This window comes from Canis lupus, chromosome 24, assembly GCF_003254725.2.
Source record: "Canis lupus dingo isolate Sandy chromosome 24, ASM325472v2, whole genome shotgun sequence".
NCBI classification, from domain to species: Eukaryota; Metazoa; Chordata; class Mammalia; order Carnivora; family Canidae; genus Canis; species Canis lupus.
The window spans coordinates 44,259,913-44,287,745 of record NC_064266.1 but is presented as its reverse complement, the minus strand read 5'-3'; the positions used below and the strand labels follow the sequence as shown (position 1 = coordinate 44,287,745).

The following is a 27,833-nucleotide window of genomic DNA, read 5'->3' as shown; positions in this document are numbered from 1 at the left end:
TGGAGTGAAAACAGATCTCCGCATGAGGCAGCCCCCAGGCCACCACAGGACTCCCCCAGTGGCCAGAGAGCACCTTGCCGGCCCCTCAGCCCTCAGCACCCACCACCCCGTGGCCCCGGTGCTGGGGAGCGAGCCCGGGTGGGCTCCACTGGTGACCTAACTCGCTGCACCACACCGTCAGGCAGGTGGCCTCTGGGGCGTCACCAGGAGCCAGGTGTGAACTCTTCCGCCTACAGCATCTTGGTGTCGAAGCAGCCGAGAAGCCGCCACGCGGAGGGGTGCCGAGTAGAATGCACGTTCCCCTCGGAGAGAAGAGGCAGGATGAGCCTCAGAAGTGGGCACCGCTGCCCGGACCCGAGCGTCCCTCCCAGCAGCGGACACAGGCCATGGCCTGCACGCCGGGGCTGGGAGGGCTCTGCCCCCTGGGGACCGGGTGCTCCAGGCCCCGCCTGGCCCATCCCGCGTGGCCGAGGAAGGCTCGAGAGCCTGCACGTGAGACGCCGATCCCAACAATTACCACGACCCAGCAGCCCCACTCTGGGAACAAACCCCAAAGAAATGAAAACAGGGTCTCCGCGACGTAGTCGCACCTCCGCGTTCACAGCAGCGTTACTCACAGGAGACAAACGGTGCAGCAACCCAGGCTGCATCGATGGGCGGCTGGGGAGACCAGTGCGGTGCGGACGTACAGGGGAAGGTGATTCAGCCTAAGAAAGAAGGAAGCCTAAAAAAAATAAAATAAAAACTTAAAAAAAAAAAAAAAGAAGAAGGAAACCAATATGCCTCGTGGCTGAACCCTGAGTAAACCAGTTGCAAAAAGGCAAATACAACACGACGCCTCTTCCCTGCGTATGGAGAGCGGTCCGACTCTCGGAGAGCACAGGGGGGCTGCCCAGGGCTGGGGTGCAGCTGTTCGGCAGGGCCAGACTTTCAGTTTCTCGAGGTGAAAAGCTCTAGTGACCTGTTATGCCACAATGTGCGTGCAGTTAACACTGCCGAACACTTAATAATGGCTGGGATGGTAAATTTTACATGTTTTTATCACAATGAATGAAAAGGAGCACATTTTGTTTATGGTTCCTACACCACTGTGTTCAGATCTTGGGGTCTGACTCGTGCCTTTGGTGGACCGTGTCACAGGACAACGGCCTCGCAGAGAGGCCCAAGTCCTCCTCTGAACCCGTGAGGGCAGTGGCTTAGGCGAGGGGGAATGAAGGCTGTAGATGGAATTAAGGCTCATCAGCCAACCTTTAAATGGGGGGATTGTCCTGGATTATCTGGCTTAGCCTGGTGTAATCACAAAGATCCTTAAGCTAGGAAGAAGGAAGCCGGAGAGATCAGAAGGATGTGCCGTGAGGAGGAGTCATCCTGTGCCGTGGATGGAACCGTGTCTCCCCAAAATGCACAAATTAAAGCCCTAGTTCCCAGTGAGACTGTAACTGGATCTAAGGATTTCAGGGGTGGGACCCCAAGCCCCTGGGACTGCGGCTCACATGCTTTCGAAAGCAGCTGTCTCCAGCCACGGGGAGAGAACATGCTAGAAACCAACCCGACAACACCTACATCTGGGACCTCTCGCCTCCAGAGCCATGAAGTTGGAGGTGTCTATTGTCGAAGCCCCCCACCTCGGTCTGCAGAGACAGAGCTGACTGGTGCTGGCTTTGAAGATGGGGGAAGTGGCCAGGGGCTAGCAAAGGGAAAGAGCAAGGACACAGATTCTCCCCTAGAGCCTCCAGAAGGAACATAGCCCTGCCAACACCCGTGTCAGGCTCCCATGCTATAGAACCATGAGATGATAGGTTTGTATGGTTTTAAGCCACTAATTTTGTGGTAATTTGTTGTGGCAGCAATAGGAAACCAACGCATATGCCAAGATTGAGTGAAGAAGCCTGGACTTTCCCTAAGCCTAACATCTGTGGTTTTATAGATCTAACATATTCTCCTAACTTTTCCAGAACTCTGCAGACTAATGAGTCCAGTTGTTTTTAAAGTCTCTTATAATAGCTTTAAATAGGACTTTAAAGTCCTAATTGTTTTACATCTCTTCCCCTAGGTCTTCCTTCTCTTCCTTGCCCATGGACACGGTGAGGGAAACTCCCCACAGAGCCCAGGATTCAGTCGTGTAATGGCTTTGGATGAGGTCATAATGATTTTTGCTTTGTTTCCAAAATTGACTTCATTATGGTGCTTACCCAGATGTTGTGAGCTACGTTAGTTTAGTGGCAGCAGATGAAGCCAATGTCTATGGGAACAATATACAATTGCTCTTTATTGCCTTTGTAACTGATTCCTCATAGTTACTGTATATGCAGAGTTTGGGTTATGCAGGCTCTAAATGTAAAAGTGTAACTGAGGCTCATCTGCCACCTTTTAATTGGTTTATAGCATACGGAGGAATTTGCATGAATTTGCATGCATCTTGCCACCTGGAAGAACCTTACATCATCTGTGAAGTGGGATATTTACCAGCACACTCTCTATTTAGCCATGCTGTAACATAATTTTAAATAGACACCAGCCCTGCCACTTAAGACTTCATTGTTTTTCATCCAAGACAAAATCAATTCATGTCTATTGAGTTGTCTGCTCCTAATCCATTTCCATTTTAGGACAGAGCACTTCCCATTTATCTCCTCACCCATGCCCCACCTCATTGCCATCAATGGTAGTTTGATAATAATCTCCCTGTAGAAACTTAAAGGAACTTTCTATTTTATATATTTTGAATCTATGTTATTAGGTGCATATGCATTTTTTAAAAGATTTTATTTATTTATTCATGAGAGAGGCGGAGATACAGGCAGAGGCATAAGCAGATCCCTGTGGGGATTCCGATGCAGGACTCAATCCCAGGGCCCCAGGATCATGCCCTGAGCCAAAGGCAGACATTCAATCACTGAGCTACCCAGGCATCTGTGCATATGCATTTATATTGTTTTATATATATATATATTTACATATAAATATATATAATCTTCCTGGTAGATTGACCCACTTATCTTAGTGAAATGACTTTCTTCATCTCCAGTAATGTGTCTTAACTTTAAGTCTACTTCATCTGATGCTATCAGTATATATAAGCCACCTTTTTTCTGGTTAGTATTTCTACTTATCTCTTCCAACAGTCCACTTCGTATTTTCTCTGCCCTTAGGTCTAGGTAGTGTATCTTGAAAGAAGCAACAAGTGTGTGTGGTTTTCTTTATCTCTAGCCTGGCAATCTCTGTTTTTTGTTTTTTGTTTTTTGTTTTTAATTTATTTTTAATCTCTGTTTCTTATTTGGACTATCTAATCCATTTATGTTAAATAAAACTCACAATATAGATTTATTTCTTATCCTCTTACTATTGGTTTCCTTTTGCCCTATATTTATCTCCTCTATAATTCTCTTCATTCTTGCCTTTAAAAAATCAAGTATGTTATATATTCCATTTTCCCCCCTAATAGCTTGGTGGTTATAAATTATTTTACAGTATTTCAAGCCAAAACAACCAATCCTTATAGAACAAATTATATACCCATTTTGGAATCCAGAAGGCAGTCCGCCTAGACGATATTGGTCTTGAAGCATCTTTTGATGTTGGAGTGAGGTCAGGCAGTGGCAATTTTGATGAATTTTCTGGTTTATGGTTTGCATGACTCTGGTGACAACATTAGATGTTCTTATAACTGAACCCAAGTCCATCCACCTGATGCACAGAAAAGGCCATCACTGAGACACCAGGTATGCAATAAGGAAAGAGTTTATTCGAGAGGTAGCCAAATGATGAGATGGGAGGGCAAGTCTCAAATCTATGTCCCCAAATGGAGAAAGAATAAGTTTTTTATAATCATAAGAGATAAGATCCTATACATATCCATGTAAAGGTCAGGGAAATGTGACTATTCATGAGAAAAGATAGAGCATGTGCATTGAGCAAACACATATGTAACATACATCCCATATTCACTTTGGGGTGGAGACCGAACATCAGAATGAGGCAAAATTCAGCTCCTGATGCCAGGAGGTTGCTTTAGGACAAGGAGGAGCATGGGCTCCAAGAGCCAGTGTAAACTGGATGGAGTCTTGGGCTCCTTATCTTGGGTAAGGAATGTAGGGCCTTGCTTGTTCATAGGCTAAGACTGTATCAGTTGGCCTTGAGTCCAAGCTTCTGCCGAGATGGCTAGTGAGTTTGTTAGTGGGGTCTGAAAAGACATAGTAGCCGATGAGGGGGAAACATTTCTCTGAAAATCAAGGTTTAAAGTCTCTGCAAGTTTCAACCTCATTAACCCTACGGGGCACAGTTTCACCCTCATGATTTCCTGAGTAACCCACACTGCAGTAGGCATGGAGGTTGTCCATACATGATCCATTGTGGTGATTTCTCCAAAGTTTATATTAAGTCATTAGCTTCAGCTCATAGGGCTTTGAGAAAAAGGAAATTTTAATTTTTTTTAAGATTTTATTCATGAGGGATCCCTGGGTGGCGCAGCGGTTTGGCGCCTGCCTTTGGCCCAGGGCGAGATCCTGGAGACCCGGGATCGAATCCCACGTCGGGCTCCCGGTGCATGGAGCCTGCTTCTCCCTCTGCCTATGTCTCTGCCTCTCTCTCTCTCTCTCTCTGTGACTATCATAAAAAATTAAAAAATAAAAATAAATAAATAAATAAATAAATAAATAAATAAATAAATAAATAAATAAAAGATTTTATTCATGAGAGAGGCAGAGATTCAGGCAGAGGGAGAAGCAGGCTCCCTGCAGGGAGGCTGATGTGGGACGGGATCCTGGGATTCCAGGATCACTGAAGCTGAAGGCAGACACTTAATTGCTGAGCCACCCAGGTGTCCCGAAAAAGGAAATTTTAGATTGTAGTAATTTTATATCAGAAGCATGGGAGGAAAATGGAAAATGTTAATTATTTTTTAAAATTGTATTTATTTATTTGAGTGGGAGAGAGAGAGCAAGTACAAGTGGGTGGAGGGACAAAGGGAAAAGTAGACTCCCCGTTGAGCAGGGAGCCCAACATGGGGCTCAATCTCAGGACTCTGGCTGGGATCATAACCTGAGCCAAAGACAGATCCTCAACACCCTGAGCCACAGGTGCTCTGGAAAATGTTAATTATTGACAAAATGGCAGCCACTAAAGAAAAAACTCAAAATTAGGGCACGCAGCTCACTGTTCAATAACCCACAAGGGTGTGCTATAACTTTTTTATTGAAACATAGATTTCTTTCTCTACAATCACCTCCATTTTCATCAAAGATAAAAGATAAAAAAAAATAAAAAATAAAAAATAAAAAAGATAAAAGATCAATTTGTTTGCAAAATGAGATGAATTTCATTAAACTTGGCCCAATTATTTACATAAGTTCAGCAAGAATAGTAATTGACCATACAGACCCTTTTAATTTTGCTTTGCTAGAACTTTTATAAGGAAATTCATTTAATTTTTTTCAAGGCCTTATTCTTAGAACAGTTTTAGGTTTGCAGCAAAAAATGAGGGGAAGTTCTTAAAATTTCCCATATATGGCCTGCCTCGCACACAGGCAGTCTCCCCCATTTTTTTTTTTTTTTTTATGATAATCACACAGAGAGAGAGAGAGAGAGGCAGAGACACAGGCTGAGGGAGAAGCAAGCTCCATGCACCAGGAGCCTGACGTGGGATTCGATCCGGGGTCTCCAGGATCCCACCCTGGGCCAAAGGCAGGTGCTAAACTGCTGCGCCACCCAGGGATCCCCCCCCCCATTATTAACATCCCCCCACAGAGGGGTCCATCATTACAAGTGATCAACCTACATTGCCACATCATCATCACCCGAAGTCCATAATTTACCTTATGGTTTACTCTTGGAGCTGTACATTGTATGGGTTTGGACAAATTATGACATGTCTCCATCATTATGGTATCACACGGAGTGTGTTCACTGCCCTAAAAATCCCCTGTGCTCTGCTTATGTGTTCCTCCCTCCTTCCCCACCAGCCCCTGGCAACTACTGATCTCTTTACTATCTCCATTGTTTGGCCTTTTCCAGAATGTCACATATTTGGAACTAAACAGGATGTGTCCTCTTCAGATGGGCTTCCCTCAGTAACATGAATTTAGGTTTCCTCTTTCTCTCTCCATGGCTTGATAGCCCATTTCCCTTCTGCCCTGGGTAAGAGTCCACTTACTGGATGGACCCCAGTCCATTCATCCACTCAGCTACTGAAGGACATTTTGGTTGCTTTCAAGTTTTAACAATTATGAATAAAGCTGCTACACACTTGCCCGTGCAGGGTTTTTTGTGGTCATTCTGATAGGTGTGTGGTGGTATCTCGTTGTTGTTCTAATTTGCATTTCCCTGATTCATATGATTGCTTGCATCTGTATATCTTCCTTGGTGAGGTTGGAATGTTTGACCACTTCTTCAATCAGGTTGCATGTTTTCTCATAGTTAAGTTTTAAGACTTTGTGTACTTTGGTGACAGTCCTTCATCAGAAGTGTCTTTTGCAAATACGTTTCTCACAGTCTGTGGCTCTTCTCATTCTCTGATTCCTACTCATGAAGACTGACCCAGGTGGCAGCCACCGCTGAGTCTCAATCTGCCAACAGCAGAGACCAACACAGAATCTCCAATATGGCACCACTCCCTGGGCACCGTGGGCTCCTCATGCCTCTGACTCAGCAGGCAAGGAAGGGAGTTAGATGTTGGCTGTGGTCATTGATCCTGATACCAAGGGGAATGTGGACAGCTGCTCCACAGTGAAGGTGAGGAAGAACATGTCTGGGACACAGGGGATCCCTTCAGGGGTCTCTTGGTGTCGCTGCGCCCTGTGATGAAGGTCTGTGGAAAACCACAACCCAATCCAGGAGGGTTACTTAGAGGCCCGGACCCTCCAGGAATGAAGGTTTGGGTCGCCCTGCCAGAAGAGCGCCACAGCCGGGTGAGGTGCTTGCTGAAGGCCACGGGAACACTCGACAGGTGGTGAGAGGAGGGAATTCCAAATACCAGCTATGACCACGGGACCAGTTGCAGAAGCGAGAGCTTGTAATTGCCATGAGCTTTCCCTCCTCGTTTTGTCATGAACACCTTTACATGTCTACGTACCTACATCAGGCAAATATCCTTATTTTCTTTCATCTCTTATCTCCTTATTATGTAACATAAGCTTTAATCACTTTATGTGAGTGCTTAAGTACTCACTTAAGTAAGTGCTTAAGTGTTTAAGTGTGTTAATTTTACATCGTAGTATTTAAGTTAGAATCTAGCAAGAGGAGAGTGAACATCACTCAAGGACTCTCCCTCCTCCTCTGAGGAAGGGTTAGTGCATTTCCAGTGTATGCAGGATGGTTGTATCATGTTAGGCAAAACTATGACCTCATTATTGTCTTTATTTGAAGGTTAGATTTGGTTTAAGGGGATGCATGTGGGTGTCCAGGTGACACACAGGGGGATCGTGATTGATTTTATGGGTTTCCTTGACTAGACTAAGGGATGCCCATAGTATCCAGCAGGTGAAACATTATTTCTGGGCGTGCTTCGGAGGGTGTTTCCAGCAGAGATGAGCTTATGAATCAGTAGACCTAATTAAGAAGATGCCCTCACCAGTGCAGGTGGAAACCATCCAACCCACTGGGAGCCTGAATACAACAAAAGGGCAGAGGAGGGGAGAATTTTCTCTCCCTGCTTGAGCTGAGATGTCCGTCTTCTGCCCTAGGACATTTGTGCTCCTGGCTCTAGGGCATTTGGACTCAGACTGGGACTTAGGATCACCACCGCCCTCCCCGCAGATTCCCGGCCTGTCTATGCAACTGAATCACACCACCAGCTTTTCTGGGTCCCCAGCCTGCAGACAGCAAATGCTCAGAATTCTCGGCTGCATATCCGCATGAGCCAATCCCATAATAAGTCTCTCTCTCTCTCTCTCTCTCTCTTTCTCTCATCTATCTTCTCTTGGTTCTGCTCTCTGGAGATCCTGACTTAGCAGGATTCTTGTTAAATTGGACAATGTAGAGACAAACAAGGATTCCAAAAGCCAGCTCTAGCTGCAAGAGTCCGTGGGAGCTTGGGTAGACTTTGGTCAACGAGAGCATCTTTGTCCTTGGGGCATGATACACACGGACTGTGTGTTCAAAAGCCACCATGTTCACGATCATTTGTTTTGCACATTAATAATTAATATACCGCCCAAGATTCGCTTTGCTTTTTGGTGACTTTCTGTTTAGCTTTTCTGCCTTCTGACTACACATCATAAACATGTGGCAAGCTCCCTGTGGCTTTTCTCTGGAGCCGGCCCTTCAGACCTGGCTGACTCGGCACTCCTAAATTCCAGTTTTTGTGTCCCCAGGCCTGTGGGATTTCCAAGAACTCTGGTGGCTTTGCTGCCTCTTGGCAGGGACCTGGGGCTCTCAGGCTCTCCCTGTGTCAGGAATCAGCAAATGCTTGCAGGGAAAAGTGGCAACATGGTGGAGGCTCCTGCAACTCTTCTCTTGTCTTCAAGATCTTAGCCCCTAAAATCCTGGCCACCTGACGGCTCTCGGGCACCGGGCTCCTGTTCCTGAGGCTCTCAGGCAGAGTGTTCATCCTAGGGAGCTGCTCCATCAGAGCCAGAAACAGAAATCTCCGATGCTTTATTCTCTACTTCCTGCTACACCACCTCCTGGATGCAAATAAAATATAGGGCAAAGTCGGAGGAGTTGTAGGAATTCTCACATTTGTTCTGGTTTTATGATATTACTTCTGTAGGTTCTAAAGTTCAGGGTGTCTCATGCGGTGTCTGCAGACATCCTGAAAGTATTCCAGAAATCTCAGAGTCCTCAGAGAATTTTTCAAATTTTCGTGTTTTAATTTCCAAAACAGTTTTTAAAAAACTATCATCAGTTATTTAAAAGAGAGAGCGAGTGAGAGAGAGAGCTCCTCTCTCAGTGGTATTTGCAGTTGAGAACATACATCTTTTAAAAGACCTTGGAGGGGATCCCTGGGTGGCTCAGCGGTTTAGCGCCTGACTTTGGCCCAGGGCGTGATCCTGGAGACCTGGGATCGAGTCCCACATCAGGCTCCCTGCATGGAGCCTGCTTCTCCCTCTACCTGTGTCTCTGCCTCTTTCTCCCTCTATGTCTATCATGAATAAATAAATAAAATCTTTAAAAAAATAAAAAATAAATAAAGACCTTGGATTTTTCTACCATAATTTCACAGTCTGGAGCCACATGCACACTTAGGGGATGGAGGACACTTTTCAGGGTTGAGAGAGAACTTTTTTCCTTCAGAGGAAACCGCACGCGAGGCTCGTGGGCAAATGTGACAAAGACAGGTGTTATCAGCGTGAAGTCGGTGGCTCCGGTGGTCATCAAGAGAGTCTGGCCCAGGGCTTCTCTAACATTTAGGCTGATGCTCCCATAAGGAGAGATGACCCTTACCTGGTTACCTGAAGGGATTGGAAGGGGTGGCTAGTTCACCGTGATGCAACATCATAGCCACATATTAATAATGCAAGCAATAATATTTTTGGCATCCTCTTGTCTATTCTTTAAAAATGTGAATTTTGCCATCTACTCAGTATCTTTGTTCTTGTACTAGTACAAAAGCAATCATCTGCACCCCTGATGTCTTGGGACATGTAGGATTTTTGTATCGGGCATCTGGAGAAGGCTTCTGAGTGCACCTGATCCTGGAACGGCCTCACTCTGATGGCAGCCAGGCTGGGCGGTGGCTCCTGGTCTTCACCGATGGAGTCCCCAGGTGTGGGGCAAACCCGTGTCATCGTCTGAAACTCCCCTCATCTCAGTCCCTCCACAGCTGGGACAAGACACAGGCGTCTGGGAGAGGGCACCCAGCTCTTCCTGGCAGCACAGACACCCTCATTCCCATTTGATTTCCCAGCTGTGCTCACTGCCCCCCTCCCCTGACTGGTCACCCACCCAAGTGTCAGGCCTCTCACCTCTGTTTCTGCCTTTCTGGAATGCTGCTGACCTCGCCGTTTAGTGCCCAGCATCAGGCATCTGGTGCTTTCTGGGCACTTGTTCATGCAGGGCCTGGGCTAAGCAATAGGCACCTGACAAGGAGCAGCACAGATGCGGAGCAGGTGCAGCAGCAGCGTGGCCCATGGTGGTGACACTGTGGCAGCCCTGCGAGAGCAGTTAGCTCCGTGGGCAGCCAGAGCCCTGCAGAGGGGAAACCTAACTTAGGTGACTGTTTTGGGTGGTACAGAATTTTGTGAAGTTCAGGAAAGGGAATTCCTGAAGACCATCGGGGGAGTGGGGGGGGGGGGTTGGTCAGAGGCCTTGGCAATGGCTACCTCCATGTTCCTTAGCAAACAGGCCACCACGTGTAATCCAAGAAAGGAGCTTGTCCCTGGTGTGTGCAAGACTCTCCTGGAGTCTGGAGGAGGAGTCTGGAGGGGGCCTGGAGCACCACGTAGAGCTCACCGGGGCACACGCTGTGACCTGGAGGCTCAGCGCCAGCTTCTGTAGGAGACTGGAGCAGCCCCAGCTCTCCCCGTGGCCCAGTGGGTGCGATGGGGTGTCATCCGGAAGCCCTCAGCCCGTGGAAGCTCTTTCATCCTCATATCCTTGCCTTATTTTATAGCCCATCTTGCTCTAATGATAGCTTAAAATGGATCACAGGGGTGCAGAAAAAGCAGCTGCAGAAAAAGCAGCTGCAAAAAAAGGCCCTCGGAGCAGATGGATCAGAAAGCCAGGGCTGGGCGGAGGGGAGGGTCACACTCCCCTGCTCATTCATCCCTTCAGACTGGGGCCGTCTGTCAGTCCGGCCGAGCTCAGGCATGAGGGAGACCCTGGGATAAAAATCATGCAGTTTCCTGTGATGTCTGTTTTACTCAGATTTTTTGCAGCGGAATCGATTACTTTGACGTTAACACAAAAGCTGAGAATTTAATAGAAGGCAGGACTCAAATGATCTGTGATTTTTAAGGGTTTCCGAGGGGCATCATTATTAACCAAGGGGCTTGCATCATCCGCACCTGAGTGCAGCGGCCTCTGCCCTGTCACCAGCCTCGCTTTGAGAGGTTTTGTGCCTTGAAGGCCTGTGCGCTTCTTCCATTAGCCACTAGAGGGATGCGTGCTGCCGCTGAGCAGCAGGGACACCCGGCTGAGCTCCCGCCCTGGTCACACCCGGGTGTCCCTCCAGAGCTGGTCCGCAGGGTAAGCACACTTCTCGGTGTGCACGTGCAAGACGACCAGAAGTTCCATTTCAGACCCACCCTCTATCGATTGCAGGGAACAAACCTGCAGACCAGGAGGCTTCCCACTGTGCAGGAGTAGAGAGGGGTGAGGTTGGCTGGTGACGTCTCGCGGAGGTGACGGGCACAGTGTCGGGGCTCTTGGTCTGAGATACTTTAAGAAAAGGGAGCCTGGGGACACCTGGGTGGCTCAGCAGTAGAGCATCTACCTAAAGGCTCAGGGCGTGATCCCGGGGTCCTGGGATCGAGTCCCACACCGGGATCCCTGCAGGGAGCCTGCTTCTCCCTCTGCCTGGGTCTCTGCAATAAATAAATAAAATCTTAGAAAAGAAAGAAAAGAAAGAAAAAAAGAAGGTGCCTGGGTGGCTCAGGGGTTGAGTGTCTGTCTGCAGCTCAGGTCATGATCCCAGGTCCTGGGATCAAATCCCATATCAGGCTCCCTGCTCAGTGGGGGAGTCTGCTTCTCCTTCTGCCCTACTTGTGCTCTCTCATTCTCTCTCAAATAAATAAATAAAATCTTTTTTTCAAAAAGGATACTTTAAGAATCATTTAAGAAAACAGAAATTTAGGGACACCTGGGTGGCTCAGCGGTTGGGCACCTGCCTTCGGCCCAGGGTGTAATCCTGGGGTCCTGGGATGGAGTCCCAAATCGGGATCCCTGCAGAGAGCCTGCTTCTCCCTCTGCCTATGTCTCTACCTCTCTGTGTGTCTCTCATGAATAAATAAATAAATAAATAAATGTTTTAAAAAACAGGAATTTATAGGTAGATTGGATATAACAAAATTGGCCAAATACTGGGGCTCAGAGGAGGGCATATGGAGATTTATTTTCCCATCCACTTTACTTCTGAGATGCTTGAGCTTTTCCGGAACAACAGGAATACCTCGACTCCCATGCTTTTCTCCTGGAGACCCTGGATGGGCTCCTGTCCCCACCTCCCCGTGGCGGCGGGGTCCCGCAAGCCGGGGCGATTCCCAAATCCCAGGAAGAGCAGCTCAGGTGCCGCGGGGAGGGCAGGAGGCAGCGGCCCTGGGCACAGGGTCACGCTTCATCTTTCAAGTCCTGGAACCTTACGCATCATCGGCTACGTAATGCTTCCAGAGTCATTGCTTACATAGGGATCTTTGGTTAAAAAAAAAAAATTAAATGGAATTTTTTAATTTTCAAAGGTTCGAGGTAACTAGTCCTACAGGTCTTTAGGGCAAGTTCACGAGGACCCCAGGGCTGGTGGGCCACTCACCCTGAGCACCCCGAGCTCGGAGCCCAGTGGGGGCCCAGGACCGCGGGGCTGACTGAGCCTGGCCTGGCTGTTTCCTGCCCTGAGCCGCCCTCACTGTCCTGTCCTGTTGATGAGCCACTGTGAGCCCCTGAGCCCCGGGGGAGGAGCCTGAGGGGACCTCACCATGACGGTGTGATCTTCAATTAGCTTCTGTTTGGGGGAAGCCTGCATGCTGTGCCCACTCTTGCCACCCATGCCAGGTGCACAACGTGGTTGGGGCCACGTCATCCGTTTGCAAGAGGACACGGGTGTGCAGGGAGGTCACAGGGCTGCACTGCAGGCAGGCACAGTGTGCCCGGGGGTCCACCGCCTGGGGATGGGGGGACAGCTCACCCTCAGCTCCCCATGAGCCTGGGGCCTCTTCCGGGGCCCCCACTTGGCTGCCTGCAGCTCTCTGGGACAGGTCACCAGGCCCTGGGGGGAGAATGCTTATGATCCACTGATGTCACAGGGACAAGGGTGACCACGAACCTCACAAGTGCTGATCATCAATACGTGGAAAAGAGGTCTTTCTCTAGAAAAATCAGCTTGCTTCGACCCCAGGGTCCTGACTTGTGCAACCCAGGCTCTCTCAAGAGGGCAGACCCGGGGGGACAGGGAGGGCGTGTTTGGGATAGGAAAAACTTGGGGCACTTCCCAATAAATGTTTCATATGGCAGGGTTTTGTTTGTTTGTTTTGGGAGAGGAAAAATGTAAAACAGCAATAACAACAAAAATTGGTTTTAGCAGCCTAATGACACAGGCCCTCATGTCCTCAGACACGGTGGGGGGTGGGGGTGGCTTTGAGGAAATTCATGTGAAGTGAACCAGGCTCAAGGGAGAGAAGGAGCTCCCTCCTGTGGCTGCTGGAAAGAAGACCCAGGAAAACTTAAAGATTACACATAAAAGTGTTTTCTCTTTTCTCTGAAACCACAGATCTCACGCATTTTGCTCTTGTAGCTCCTTCCAATGTCAAAAATTGCTGAGGATCCCAAAGAGCTTTTGGTTTACGCAGAGTAGACAGGTAGATAGAGGAATTTGCTGTGCTTGATATAAAAATTTGCAGTTTAAAAATATTTATGTATTAATAATAATAATAATTAATAATAAATCCAGCCAATATGCTGCTGGTGAGGAGACCAACAGTAAGCCACCTCAGAAATTGGATGGCAGCCCCTTACATAGCTAAGCATATATTGACCACAGATCCAGCAATTCCACTCCCCAGTATTTATCCAAGAGAAACGAAGACATATCCATGTGCACAAAATATAGGTCTATATTCATATTCAGCATTATTCACAACAACCAAAATTGGAGAGACTCAAATCTCCAGCGATCGGTGAATGGATAAAGGCATTGTGGAACAGGCAAATAATAAAAATGAACAAGATGTTAATCCAGACACCAACACGGATGGACCTCAAAAACTCCTAATTTATGGAAAAGTCCTAAAATCTGAGAAGAATTTGAGCAAAACTCAAAGTTTAAGAAACAAGCTGAAGATACAAAGAAGTCACAGCAAGATAAGTGCAAATGGTCCTTAATCGTATGCAAAGGGACTCTGCCTTATTTATGAGAAATAAGAAAGTGTATTGAGGTGTAATTGTCACTTAACAAATTGGGAGGGAAAAAATCCAAAAGTTTGTAGCACACCCTGCTGGTAACACTGTGGAGAAACAGACGCTCCCACGCTGCTCCTGGGGCCGCATGTTCCCAGTGAAGGGGACTTTGGCAATCCCATGGGAGCTTACCCTCTGACCTGTCAATCTTACTTCTAGGACTCTCCCCAAAGAAACACAGGAAAAATAGCAAAATCAGCATGCAAAAGGGACACACAGTGTATCCACATATGCACTTAAATTATCAAAATGAAACAATGGAAATGCAAACAAATCTAATAAACTCGGTGGTCTGTGGGGGGAGGAAACTCCTAGAACAGAGGTGGCAGGGAGGATGCACCGTTTCTCTGCGTGTAAAGTTTACATAGTTTTGCTTCTGGAACTGTGTAAATATTTTTGTATAATTAAAAAAAAAAGACTAAGTTTAAAAAGAAAAAAGCAATCCCTAAAATTCTAAAAACAAAAGGAAACACATCAACCCAAAATTCTATTAGACTGGTGGCATCACAACATGGAGAAAATCATTGGTTCAATTGAATTTAAAACACACTTTTGGATATATATTCCTGATAGGATGTATTCTCAGGACAAAAATGCCTCAAAGAAATTTAAATCTGAGTTCATTATTGGAATGGTTGTTTTGAAACTATTATAGGTATATTATAGGATAAAGCAAATGATTTTGTTAATGCAGTTAGCAACCAAGATTTTTAAGCTAAGAGGACATAGAAAAATAAAAAATGTTAAGTAATTCTCTGGAATCTTAATGTTGAACTTAAAGTATCAGTATAAACTTATGAATTTTCTATGAAATAATTTTTTGTTTAATAAGATTTAGAAGAATACCACCCAGTAGTATTTAAAAATGAACATCCTAGTATGCCGACTATAGTCCCTAAATACTCACTCCATCTTATTATCCTGAAAAACTGGTAAATAACAGGAAAGAAGAAAACATTTATCTTGACCATCCCATACAGACTCGAGTCCAGAGTTGCCAACTAGGTGCCAAGAGAAAGTCTTCTTTGGCAAAAATGCCAGCTAATAAATTCAGGGGGAATGACAGATTTTTAAAAATTACTCTTTTGAGCCCCTAATAATAGTAGATCTAGACCATAGCTATCCGTGAGCACTAAGATCAGGACATGCAGTGTCGGCGGGTGCCATTATACTGGCTCAGCCAACTCGCAGCGTGTGAGCCAACTGTGGTTCATCATCATGGAAGTGAGACCAGGACTCATGCCCCACGCGACCCAATGCCCGCCTGTGAAAGATTTTCCCTTTTACACTGAACCCAATGGTACTTCCTCACGAGATACCCATTTGTATGAACTACAAAATACAGAGGAAACGTTGAAAGTACCACACAAAGGAGCCATCAGCACATCCAGAATGTGAGTCATTCCAACAACTTGGAATGGATCCAAGTTGGTGGCAGGATCTGCTCTGGAGCGGAGTAGGGTCTGTGTAGGGGGGCAGGGACCAGTCGTGCAACACAAGGGAGTTGGCAAAGTGCACCACGATGCAAAGCCAAATGGCCCTAAATAAACAAATACAGGCTTAACTTTGCTTATAACAAAAGAAATGCTGATTACAATTGATCAGAAAGGCATTTCTCTTAGGTCAATTTGCCTAAGATCTAAAACTTTGGCTTCTTCTCTGTTGACGAGACCGTGAAATAGGCATTCCCATCAGCTACTGATCGGAGAAGGAAAAATAGTACGACTCCTGTGACGGGGAAGGTGACATTTCTTTGTTTAGAAAAGTGGTCTGTGTATTTCCCCTTGAATCCAGCACTTCTACGTCCAGGGATTTATGCTAAGGATTCATGGGCATAAAACACAAAAAGACATATGCACAAGACCAATCACGGCAGCTTTTCCTGCAAAGTCAAACATCCGGAAACAATTCAATGTCCACTAAGAGGGGCTGGTTGGATATAGTGTGGGTCAATGGAGCATCATTCTGCTGATAAAGGAATGAGCCGTGCTTTCACGCACTGCTCTGGAGTGCTTCTGGGATGGATTATTCATCGAAAATACAAGTGTGGAAAAGTGTGTACAGTACACTATCTACCCAAGAAAGAGGGGCATCAAATGTGCATGTCCACGTGTGCTCGTATATACTAAAGAGGAAGCAAAATGTTAAAAGTTTAAGTCTTCTTATAGAAAGAGAAGAGACCAGCATGGAGGAGGCAGGGGTAGGAGCTACACTTGTCATCGTATATCCTGTTTGTAGATAGGGTTCTGGAGCCAGGCAAATATTTTTATATCAATTACGCAAAATTAATTATACCTATATAAAATTAACAGTAAGTAGCAGTAACATCATGTAATTATACACTAAAATTATGTAATTCTGTAGGGATGATTATTTTTTAAAAATCAATCCCTACCACCCACAGTGAAAATGAAGCAATTAAGCCTCTCTGTATATCAAGTTGGTAGAATGGCAACAAAAAAGAAACTCTCTCTTTTCAGACTTTAAAATAGTTATTTGACAGTATAGGTCCTTTGGGTGTCATACCAAAAAGAAAAAAAAATACTGGAAAAAAATCTTAAACAGATTTTAGTAACCCAAATTTTTCTGGTAGTGATGGGTTTTTATTCTGAAAGTGTTTGGCATACACTGTAGGAGAAAGCAATTGAGTGATTACTTTGACGTTGGCAGCAGGAATTCTTAGGCTGGGAGAAAGAAGGTAGCAGATGTAGGATCAATGAGGTCAGTGAAATTCCTACAAGTCTGAAATTGTTTTGAAAGTCTCAGTGTGATTCTGACTGCATTTGATCTTTATGCATATTTCCTAGTTTTCTCCACTAACAAGCCGTGGAAACAATGGCCTGTACATGACAGAGTGCTGGGCACCCCCAGCCCACAGATGGTGGTCTCTACTTCCCCGACCTCGAAAACAAGCCAGAACTCCTTGGAGAAATAACTGATTCCAGGTCTGGGGCAGAACAAGTCGCAGATGATCCTAGAATAATTACATTATTGAAGACTGCTAAGCTCATTTAGGAAAGGCTTGGGTGCCAGCTTGGATGAGCTCCACCCAAAAATGGACAAACAGAAGCATCAGTACGAATAATGAAGGCAATGAATTAAAAATATGCAATGTTTTAATCTACAAAATCACGATGATGTGAAACAAAACCTAACTGGTCATGCGTTAAAGATGTTAGGAAATGGGTTGCCTGGGTGGCTCAGTGGTTCAACATCTGCCTTTGGTTCAGGGCGTGATCCGGGGTCCTGGGAGCGAATCCCGCAACAGGCCCCCCACGGGGAGCCTGCTTCTCCCTCTGCCTGTGTCTCTGCCTCTCTCTGTGTGTGTCCCTCATGAATAAATAAATCTTTATTTTTTTTAAAAAAGGATGTTATGAAACCAACTCAATATTTTGAAAACGGGTTTCAAAGAAGAGAAAAAGATCCACCCTTTTCCTGACTTTCCTATACAAACTGCACCACGGGGTGACTGAATGGTTGGCCAGGGAAACCGATCTTTATAAAGTGTTTCAGCTCCAAGTAATAAATGAAGAAATGATGGATTTAGAATATGTCACAGCCCCTAATGGAATAACACATTTGGGCAATAGCCATAAATGGCTCTAAACATCATAAAATGAGGGACAGACATCATAGGTCCCTGATGGATAGAGACAAGTTCTCCTATCATTATAAACTTATCTTATATCTTATACTCTTATCCCCTGCCTCTGCCCAAATGAATCAAGCCTCCAGGTATAGCTCTGAAGTCACAGGAAGCACAGAGAAACAGAAGACGGGGATGTGCTGCGAGACGACACAGGGATGCGATCAGAAAAACCCAGGTTGTTGTGGGACACTTTCCAGACAAATGACCCAAATGCATGAACAAACAGACTGCAGGAGGCTACGGAGTGTGGATTAAGGGACCGAAGAGACGTATAACCAAGTGGGATGAACGCACTTGGGTCCCGACTTGAATGAACAGCCACCCAGCAGAACAGCCAAGGCCATCAGAGTGTGTGGCCCCACGGGCTGCAAGAACAGCGCCCCTCCCCCCCGAGGATTCACGCCCTGGTGCAAGGAAGTACGAGGGAATGAAGCCCTGAAGGAGGGAGCATGTCCCCCAGAATCAGGTGGCCCATGCTACCAGCAGGGTCCGCTGAAGTGGAAGAGGGAGAAAGAAGAGTCGGTGTTGGGGCGACAAGCGTGGAAAGGCACCCAGAAGGATTGCCAGCCTCCGAGAGGGAGGCAGGGAGCTGGGGAGGCCCGGGAATGATTGTCCCCAGAGGCTCGGGGGGACCAGGCCCGCCCACCCCTTGGCCATCACCCAGCGGGACGCATCTCAGGCTCCTGACCTTGAGCCCCTAAGGTAAAGCCACGTGGGGGGCACACGGTCACAGCAGCCACGGGAAGCTCCGTGGGACAAGGACGGGCGTCGTGCGCTGGGGTGGTGGCTCTCCTGTGCCATAGAGGGAAAGGCTACAACGTGGAACAGCACCCACGTCTCGCCGTCCCGCGGTGGGGAGGGTGGGCACAGCGGGTCTCGCCTGGGGCCCCACGGCCTGCACTCGGGCTGCTCCAGCGGAGGCTCAACCGGAGGCTCAACCGGGGCCGCGTCCACGCTCCCCACGCTGCTTTGGCGGCAGCCACCTGCCCGACGGCCCGGGCTTCCCACCGGTGGGGGCTGGAGGCCGTCTTCGGCCCGGAGGCGCCCACAGCTGTCTGACTGCGCTCTGCAGGCCACCAGAGTCCCTCTCCCGCCTGCGGCGTGATGCCGCCCAAGCAAGGCAGTGATAGCCCGCCACCGTTGCCATATCGTGTCACAGATGCCACCGCACCCAAGGGGCCAGGGAACAGAGGTCCCACGCGGGCCACGTCTGAGTGCTGCCCACCGCAGGGCTGCTGGGACATCCCCCTCTGGCCCCCTAGGTGGCTGCTCTTCAGTGAACAGGGTTGGGGGTGCCCGGCTGGGTCCGTCGGGGAGCCTGCGACTCTCCATCCTGGGGTCATGCATTCAGGCCCCACATTGGGTGCAGAGCCTACTTTAAATTTAAATAAATAGGGGCTATACAAAAAACTTAAAAAATAAAAAAATAATAAATAAATAAATACACAGAGGTGCCTGGGTGGCTCCGTGGGTGAAGTGTCTGCCTTCGGCTCAGGTCCTGGGTTCAAGTCACTCTTCCCCTGGTTGACTTCCTGCTGGCGGGGGGCGGGGGGGAGTCTACTTCTCCCTCTCCCTCTGACTCTCTCCCCTACTCATGCTCTGTCTCTCTCTCAAATAAATAAATAAAAATTTTTTAAAAGTATATAAATAGGGGCACCTGGGTGGCTCAGCGATTGAGCATCTGCCTTTGGCTCAGGTCTGATCCTGGGGTCTGGGGATCGAGTCCCGCATCGTGCTTCCTGCAGGGAGCCTGCTTCTCCCTCTGTCTCTGCCTCTCTCTCTGTGTCTCTCATGAATAATAAAATCTTTTTTAAAAATGAAATTATTAAATAAATAAATAATTAAATAACGTGTACAGGTTGGTTGTTTTAAAAGTATAGATGAACAGTTAACACCAGAACAATTCAGTAGAATAACAGGGCTGTTACGTCCGAAGGCCGGCCTGTGTAGGTCACAACACAACCAGGGCAGCTCCGTGGGTCCCTGGGGCGGCTGGGACGTGGGGGCCTCGTGGCATCACGGCGGGAGCGGCGGGGATGGTGGGGGACGACAGAAGGGGAAGAAAGATGACCCGATGACAGAGAGAACAGAATTTTTAAAAAAATATTTTTTATTTATTCATGAGAGACACAGAGAGAGGCAGAAACATAGGCAGAGGGAGAGGCAGGCTCCCTGCAGGAAGCACGATGTGGGGCTCGATCCCCAGACCCCAGGATCAGACCTGAGCCAAAGGCAGATGCTCAACCGCTAAGCCACCCAGGCTTCCCTTTTTTTTTTTTTTTTTTTTTTTAAATATTTTTTAGAGAGAACAGAACTTAAGCAAAATAATCAGGGAAGAGCTGAGCTGAGCTTGGGCCAGTTGGTTTTCTCTTCTCTTCTGGGCGCGGAGTGCTGGGGAGCACAACCCCGTGAGCAGGGCAGGGCCGGGCAGGACCCCTCCACGGGCTCAGCAACCCCACAAGGAGCCTCAGCCTCCAGGGCAGGGTGCAAACATAGCACTTCTGAGAATTGCTTTTGTGTGGTCTTCAATTCTAAGGGACTTTCACATTTTCGCCCTGTGAGAGGCATGCTCTCATCAATACAAAAAGTGGTAGATGGTATATAAGGTTACAGGCCGTTGAAGTTTTAAGAGCTGAGATGTGGAAGATGTGTCAGGGGCGTCTCAGGCCGGGTGACCAGAGCGCGCACGTGCCCCAAGGCCGAGTGCTGAGCCCGCATGTGTCCCCCGCACTGGCACAGCCCGCTCAGGCCTCACCCTGGCTCCTTCCTTCCCACCCCGGTTTCTATTCCCTTCATCCCCCCTCCCTCCCCACGCACAGCATCCAAGCCCCGTCTGCTATTCTCATTTGTGCACCGTGGGGGCCTCTGAAACCCTCAAAGAAAGAGGGAGCCCAGAAAATGCCTCACAAAGGTGGCTGGATTGGACGTGAGCTTGCAGCTGGGGCATTACCTCCTGCCGGACCCAGGAGGCCTCCAGGACACCAACCAGGGGACTCCACGGGGGTCGCGGGGCTGAGAAAACTGATGAACGGACACAAGTCACACAGCTGCACATCTGCTCCGTCCACCTGTGCTCTCCGTGGGGGTCGCAGGAACTCCGGACAGGTGGGGGAAGGGGCTGGGGGTGCAGCAGCGAGCCGGGGGGACACCGTCCTGCCCTCGTGGGGCTCACAGCTCAGCTGGGAGGACAACCAGTTCCCTCAAACGAGGAGAAAGCACGGAGAGAAACACTGTGCTCAGAGTCCTGCAAAGCAGCCTGACATCAGGGAGCTTCCCCGACGGCAGGAGCCGGGGCCCAGACGTGGGGGCTGAGCAGGGGTACCCAGGGGTCCCGGGCCTGAGGCCGGCCCCCACTCCATCGCTGAGAGCATGCTGCCGCTCGCAGCTCGTGGTCCGCGTGTCCCCTCGCGGGGAGAGGCGTCGCTTGGCCTCAAAACTGTGCGTAAGGCTATAGGTTACCTGTTCCTGGGAGAGCTTCTAAAGGCTGCCGGCCAAGCGCAGGCACCCACCGGGCAGGACGCGGAACCGAACAGTGGGATAGAGGAGGAGGGTGACGGAGACGATGTCAGCAGTGAAGACACACACAGGAGTGGCCCTGCGGCTGGCCGGTAGTTGGGGTCTGGCGCACAGTCCCGGGAGTGGGGAGAAACCGCATCCCCTCTCATCCGGGGGCGCCCTGGGGAGAGCTGCCCCCGGCCCACCGCGGAGGGGCCCTGCAGACACCGCCCTCGGCGCCCCGCTCGGGCCGGGCATCTGGGGCGCAGGCTCGGGGGCATGGCCTACATGGTTTTGAACCGCCCTGCTTCATCTTTCAAACTCCATGGAAACGTCACACGGCCACCTCCATAACCTAGAAACGTTTGTGTGGAGTACAGTGATCTGGCTTTTCATTTTCTATTTGGAAGGTATGAGGAGCCTCGGGTGTGTCCCTGAGTTCCCCCGGTTCCGGCACACGGACAAGACCCCTGGGGGGTGAGCAGCCAGGGCCTGAGACGCCTGCCCACCCTCCCCCCGACTCCGTCCAGGCCTGGAAGGCGATGGGTGGCGACAGCTCACTGGTCCATCTCATGCCCCCACGCACCCCGCATTTCCGTCCTGCTCTAATTTACGTCACCCTCTGAGACACCCCGCAGACGAGAGGGTGTATGAATAAGCCGGCAACAATGGCGATTTGATTAAGCAGGAGCTCCCGTGTAGGGGTGGCTATTGTGCGCCAGGGCCTGGGTGAGGCCGTCCTCCCACTCCCTCCTCAGTCCTGCAAAGTAGACGCTTATTATCATCGGACAGAGAACACGGTGGCCAGGAAGTTTAATTGAGTTACAAGTGGTCACACAGCTGCCCCCGCATCCTTCATCCTGCCTGGTTGTGAGCCTGGGTGGCATCGTATTTAGGGCAGAGGTTTGGGGGTGATTATTCTCATCTTTTGTACTGACCCCGTACCCTGTCCCAGGCCGGGAACCCAGCCACAGGGTTGTCTATCACCCTTGTACCGAGCCACCCCACTGCTAGGAGAAATAAACCCACATTGTTCAAGGACAAGTATGGTCTGGGGTCTTTGGCTGGAGGACAGGACACAGGCCCAGGTGGCCAGTTCCAAATGGTGACCCACAGCCCTGACCTGAGCCCTGCAGGGACTGCAGCCGATCGCCAAAATAGCCAGGGCCGTTGCAGGGACCAAACAGGCAATGATGTGTTGAGAATCTCACGCATGGAGAAGTCACATTTCTCCAAGAACATGTTTCCTTTTCTTATAGGGACACAGTAAAACCTGCCAGGAATTTTTTTTTTTAATTTTATTTATTTATGATAGTCACACAGAGAGAGAGAGAGAGAGAGGCAGAGACATAGGCAGAGGGAGAAGCAGGCTCCATGCACCGGGAGCCCAACGTGGGATTCGATCCTGGGTCTCCAGGATCACGCCCTGGGCTAAAGCCAGGTGCTAAACCACTGCGCCACCCAGGGATCCCTTTTTTTTTTTTTTTTAATTAGGAATTTTTGATTGTCTTCTGTTGTGGGTTGAATTGTGATCCCCCCAAATTCAGACATTGAAATCCTAAAAAAAAAAAAAAAAAAAACCAGGGCCTCAGATTGTGACCTTGTTTGGAAATAGGATCCTTGCAAACGTAATTAGTGCAAATGAGGTCACACTCAACTGGGTGGGTCCCTAACTTAGTAAGATCGATGTCCTTTAAAAGGAGAGAAGTTGGATAGGAGACAGAGAGCATGATGTGAAGATATAGGAGAACGCTCCGTAAGGAGGACGGCCACCCACTCCTGAGCCCGCCAGAAGCCGGGAGGGAGGCCAACACCTTGATCTCAGACTTCTGGACTCCAGACCATGGGCCACACATTTCCGTTGTCCTAAGTGACCCAACAAAATTATCTCAAAAAAAAATCCCCATGGAAAGACATTTTCACATTTTTTTTTATTTTTTATTTTTTAGATTTTATTTACAATTTAATATGTTATATTCTTAAGTGGAGGTTTTTAACACTGGGGGTCCTCAGATCTGTCCTGAGGGTCTTAAGGATTATTTCCATTCAGAAGTCAAGTTTCTGGGTTTGAGGAATAGCAGTGCCTCTCCACGGGCTTCCTCTGGGGTAGGGCGCCCGCCAAGAAGAGGGATTCTGGGGCCCGAGTCTGGCTTCCAGTCCCAGCTCCATCTCTGAGCAGGTTCCTTGGTTTTTCAACGCGTCCATTATCCCATCTGCAAAATGGGGCTGTACATAGTTGACCTCATGGTGTGTTGCCGCAGATTAAATCCGCTAACATATGTGTGGTTGGCTGAAGAATGTCCGTTCCATATATGCCCATGGCCTTACATTGAAAGGGCATCTGTGCAGATGTGGTGAAGTTAAGGATCTGGAGATGGGGTGGCTATCCTGGACCCCGGGTGGGCCACGTGTCTCCGTGTGAGAGGGGGGCAGAGGCAGGCTGGACTCACAGAAGGAGACGGAGCACCTGGCCTCGAAGGCAGGAGTGATGGGCCACTGCAGCCACCAGGAACTGCCAGACTGCATGGCCTGTTAGTTGGATGGTTGGTTTACCCATTGACCGAATATCCCCACCCCAAACCTGGGGCCCACAGAGGAGGTGCCAATAGGTGAACGGGAGGGTCTGAAGAGGAGGCAATGAGTGTCATTCTGTGAAACTGAAGCAAAGTTCAGAGCTGGGTCCCCAGGGAGGAGGTGGCCAGAGGAAGGGACAAATGTGAGAGGGAAAGCGGGGAAGAGGAGAGGGAGCACGCCCAGGGCCCTGCCCCCAGACCCTCAGAGCTTGTCCCGGGCTCCAGTCTGTGAACGACCACATCTGGACAGGTAACTGGTCCATCTGGTGAGGCGGGGTGGGGGGTGTGGTGAATGGGTCCATCTCATGCACATGGCCCCAGGAACGGCTGGCTGTCCGGGCACCGTGTGGCCAGCCAGGTGCTTCCCGGTGGGTGCACACCAGCAGCTCCTGCACGCATCTTGCTCTGGGGCTGTGCATCAGAACAGCCTGACACTGTGAACCAGTGGGGCCACCCTCTGCTCTCGTCAGTCGGGCTCCCTGGGGTACAACCCAGCACGAGCACTTGCTCGGGTCCATCCCACGGGAGGGTGACATGCAGCCAGGTTGCAGGACACTGGTCGGAAGGCAGCTCTGTCCAGGAAACCAGGAATCACATGGCCTTGAAGGGAGGGAAGAAGCAGGCGTTGGCACCAATCTGACTTGAAAACGAGGCAGAGGATAAAAGCAACCACTCCAACACCAGGAAACATCCAGAACAGTCATGCCGCTGCGCCACTGCTTTGCCCCCAGGAGCACGATGAGCAGTGGAGGTGATGCGCGGAAAGGCTGCCGGAGAGGTCGCAGTGAAGTGTCACGGATTTTCCCATCAAAATCCTCCTAAGTTGAACAACTAGAACTCACCTGCCGAGTTACAGGATGGGGGGCACAAAAGCATTCCATTTCCTTCATTTTCCCCCTGAGCTTAAAAATTAATAGAAATGTCATGTTTACTCCGTAATATGGGCATGTTTCTTTGGGTATAAAATAATGGGATTTTTTAAGTCTTGCAAGTTTCCAGTTAGGAGATGTACATAGAAGATGTAAAACTAGCGCTTTATAGCACCCACACTCCCCCCCGGCCCGGAGGCCAAGTGACCCCAGGGTAAGGGGGCCAGAGTCTGAAAAGCATAGGCTCAGAGCCCAACACATGGCCACCTCCCTCCAGCGGGTCAGGACAGGACAGGGGCGGCCACCTGGTCATCTCCTGCCTTCCGTTTGTTACCTGCTTTCTTGTTCACCCCACCTTTTGAATTTACTTCAGATTTGGGCTTCTGGACCTTTCTCAGAATGGAGAGAGGACACAATCAAATCATAACAACGGTGGCTTGATTAAAACAAGAGCTGCCAATTGTGTGAAAAACTCGAAGTTCCCTTTAGGAGGTCTGGATGGGGAGTCACAAAGTCACATATTTTTTGTTATTTCTCCAAAATGCATTCAAAGTTTGTATTCCAAGCACAACACAACTGTGTTCATTTAAGAGGAAAATTTGCTTTTTATGAGACTTCATAGAAAATAAAGTCCTCGCTGAAACCAAGGCAGCAGAGGCTATGTGCCCTGAGACCACCGGTCTGGGCCATGTGCATCAGGGGTTCGGATCCTGTCTCTGCTTTTCATTTGTTCTACTTTTATTTTTTTTAATAATAAATTTATTTTTTATTGGTGTTCAATTTGCCAACATACAGAATAACACCCAGTGCTCATCCCGTCAAGTTGTTCTACTTTTAAAGCCATGAGGAAGGAACCTCACTGTGTCTCAGGCTCTCTGCATTGCCAATATCAGGATGGTAGCTGTATCTATGCCACAGGACTGCTGGATTTATTTTTTATTTATTTTATTTATTTGAGAAAGACAGAGAGCATGATGGCAGGGTGGGGGAGAGGGTAGGGGAGAAGCAGGCTCCCTGCTCAGGGCTGGATCCCAGGACCTGAGATGATGACCTGAGCCAAAGGCAGATGCTTCACTGACTGAGCCCCCCCAGGTGCCCCAGGACTGTTGGGTTTAAAAAGACACAATCCCCAGGACAATACCTAGAATCCTGCCCGGACAGAGGGGACCCTGTGCACAACTGTTAGAGATCCCTGTATCAGCAGAAGATGCACCGGGTCATCTCACAGCTTTCCCAGTCCTTGGCATGTGGTCCAGGGCTCCCTGCAGGACCCACCCCAGTCTAACAAGAAGGAGTTTAGAAATAAATCAGCGGTCCCTCCTAGCAAGTACGTATTTCTCATTCCTGGTTTCACTCAATGGTACTCTCTACTTTTCCCCCCTTTGTCTCATTTTTAATTTTCTTTGCTACCTATGCCTAATTTTTGTTTTGTTGCTATGTTTTCTATTTCTCTGGGACATCTTTTTTTTTTAATTTTTATTTATTTATGATGGTCACACACAGAGAGAGAGAGAGAGAGAGGCAGAGACACAAGCAGAGGGAGAAGCAGGCTCCATGCACTGGGAGCCCGATGTGGGATTCGATCCCGGGTCTCCAGGATCGCGCCCTGGGCCAAAGGCAGGCGCTAAACCGCTGCGCCACCCAGGGATCCCTCTCTGGGACATTTTATTCCAGCTTTCAACAGCAATGCCTTACCTTTATCGGAGATCTACCCGGCACGGTACCGGGTGATCCTGTTCATCATACCTCATGACAAAAATCTCAGGGAGAAACTGTGGCCCAAGTCCTACAGCACTGGTCAGAGTGTCTCCAAGAGCTTATGTAATCTACCCACAAAACTGTAACTACTAGTGGTGAAAAGTTGAAGAGAAAAAAAAAAAATCCATTGAGTCATTTATGTGCATAAAACCAAAACAACAGGACGCAGGTAAGAGGGCATGAGCCCCAGAGCCCCAGCGCCCTAACAGCCAGAATCAGGAAGGGAAGGAGAACACTTTTGTCAGACGCTGAGCAGGGGAGAGGATATGAGGAAAAAAATTGTGCCAAGAAGCTTGAAAATTTTGATAATGAACAATTTTTTAAAAAGCCATGTTATTAAAACCTATAAAAGAAGAATTAAAAAAATCTGAATAAGCAGTCCAGGCCCTTCCCAAGAGCGATTAAGTCAGACTTTCTGGGTGTGTGGCCAGAGCACCAGGGTTTCCAGACTCTTCTGGGTGATAGGCAAGGGCAGCCGGGGCTGAGAACTCCGGGTCTGGAGGGCAGCCCTTGCTGGTGTATGAAATCACATGCATCACACGCCTTGCAGCTAGGTGACCCACCCTCCGGGTTTGCAGGGTCTTCAGGCAAGAACTAGGGAGGCCTGTGCAGACTGGGACAGCTGGTCACCCCATTTACAGTGTGGCAGAGAGACTGCAGGGACAGGAGCATGGGAGGGCCTTTCCTGGCCTCAGCAAGGGGGAGTCACGCACCAGCAAAGTCCGGTCCCAGGCCAACTGGGTGGTTGTCACCCCCACTGGCACCCAAACTGGAGGGAGCAGAGAGGACAAAGAGAACCATAAGGATAACAATGACAAGATCAAGGAAGGGTCATAAGATGGCACTCCCTCTCTCCCACTGACGTCCTGGGCTCTCCTCCAGGCAGTGCTGCTTAGCCCTGGCCTTGTGTTGGAATCAAGAAAAGAAGGAGGAAGGGCTTTAAGACCCCAGCAGGTAGGATCTGCCCTGGCCTCCCCGAAGCTTCTGGTGGAGGCGGTGGTCCCTGGCATTCTGGGCTTGCAGCTGCCCCAGCCCAGCCCGTGTCATCAGGGGGCCTGCTCCCCGTGCGCCTGCCTCTCTTCTCCTTTTCTAAGGACCCTGGTCCTTGGCAACCACCATGGGCTTTCTACCTCAGTGAATGTGACGATTCTAGGGACCTCCTGCTAGTGGATCAAAGGGTATTTGTGGCTGGCCTCATTTCATTTGCATAATGTCCACAAGGTTGCATTTTTCAATATAAACATCCTTTTTACATCTAAGTTGTCTTTTTTTTTTTTTTTAAGATTTTTAATTTGTTTATCCATGAGAGACACACAGAGAGGCAGAGACACAGGCAGAGGGAGAAGCAGGCTCCCCACAGGGAGCCCGATGAGGGACTGGATCCCAGGACCCCGGGATCACAACCTGAGCTGAAGGCAGATGCTCAACCGCTGAGCCACCCAGGTG

General features: G+C 48.9%; 1 long non-coding RNA gene across 2 annotated transcripts in view; it reads right to left on the bottom strand.

Moving 5' to 3' along the window:
* Positions 1–27,833, bottom strand: part of LOC112674203 (uncharacterized) — a 59,646-nt gene that overhangs the window by 15,060 nt on the left and 16,753 nt on the right. The gene's annotated exons all lie outside the window — the stretch shown is intronic.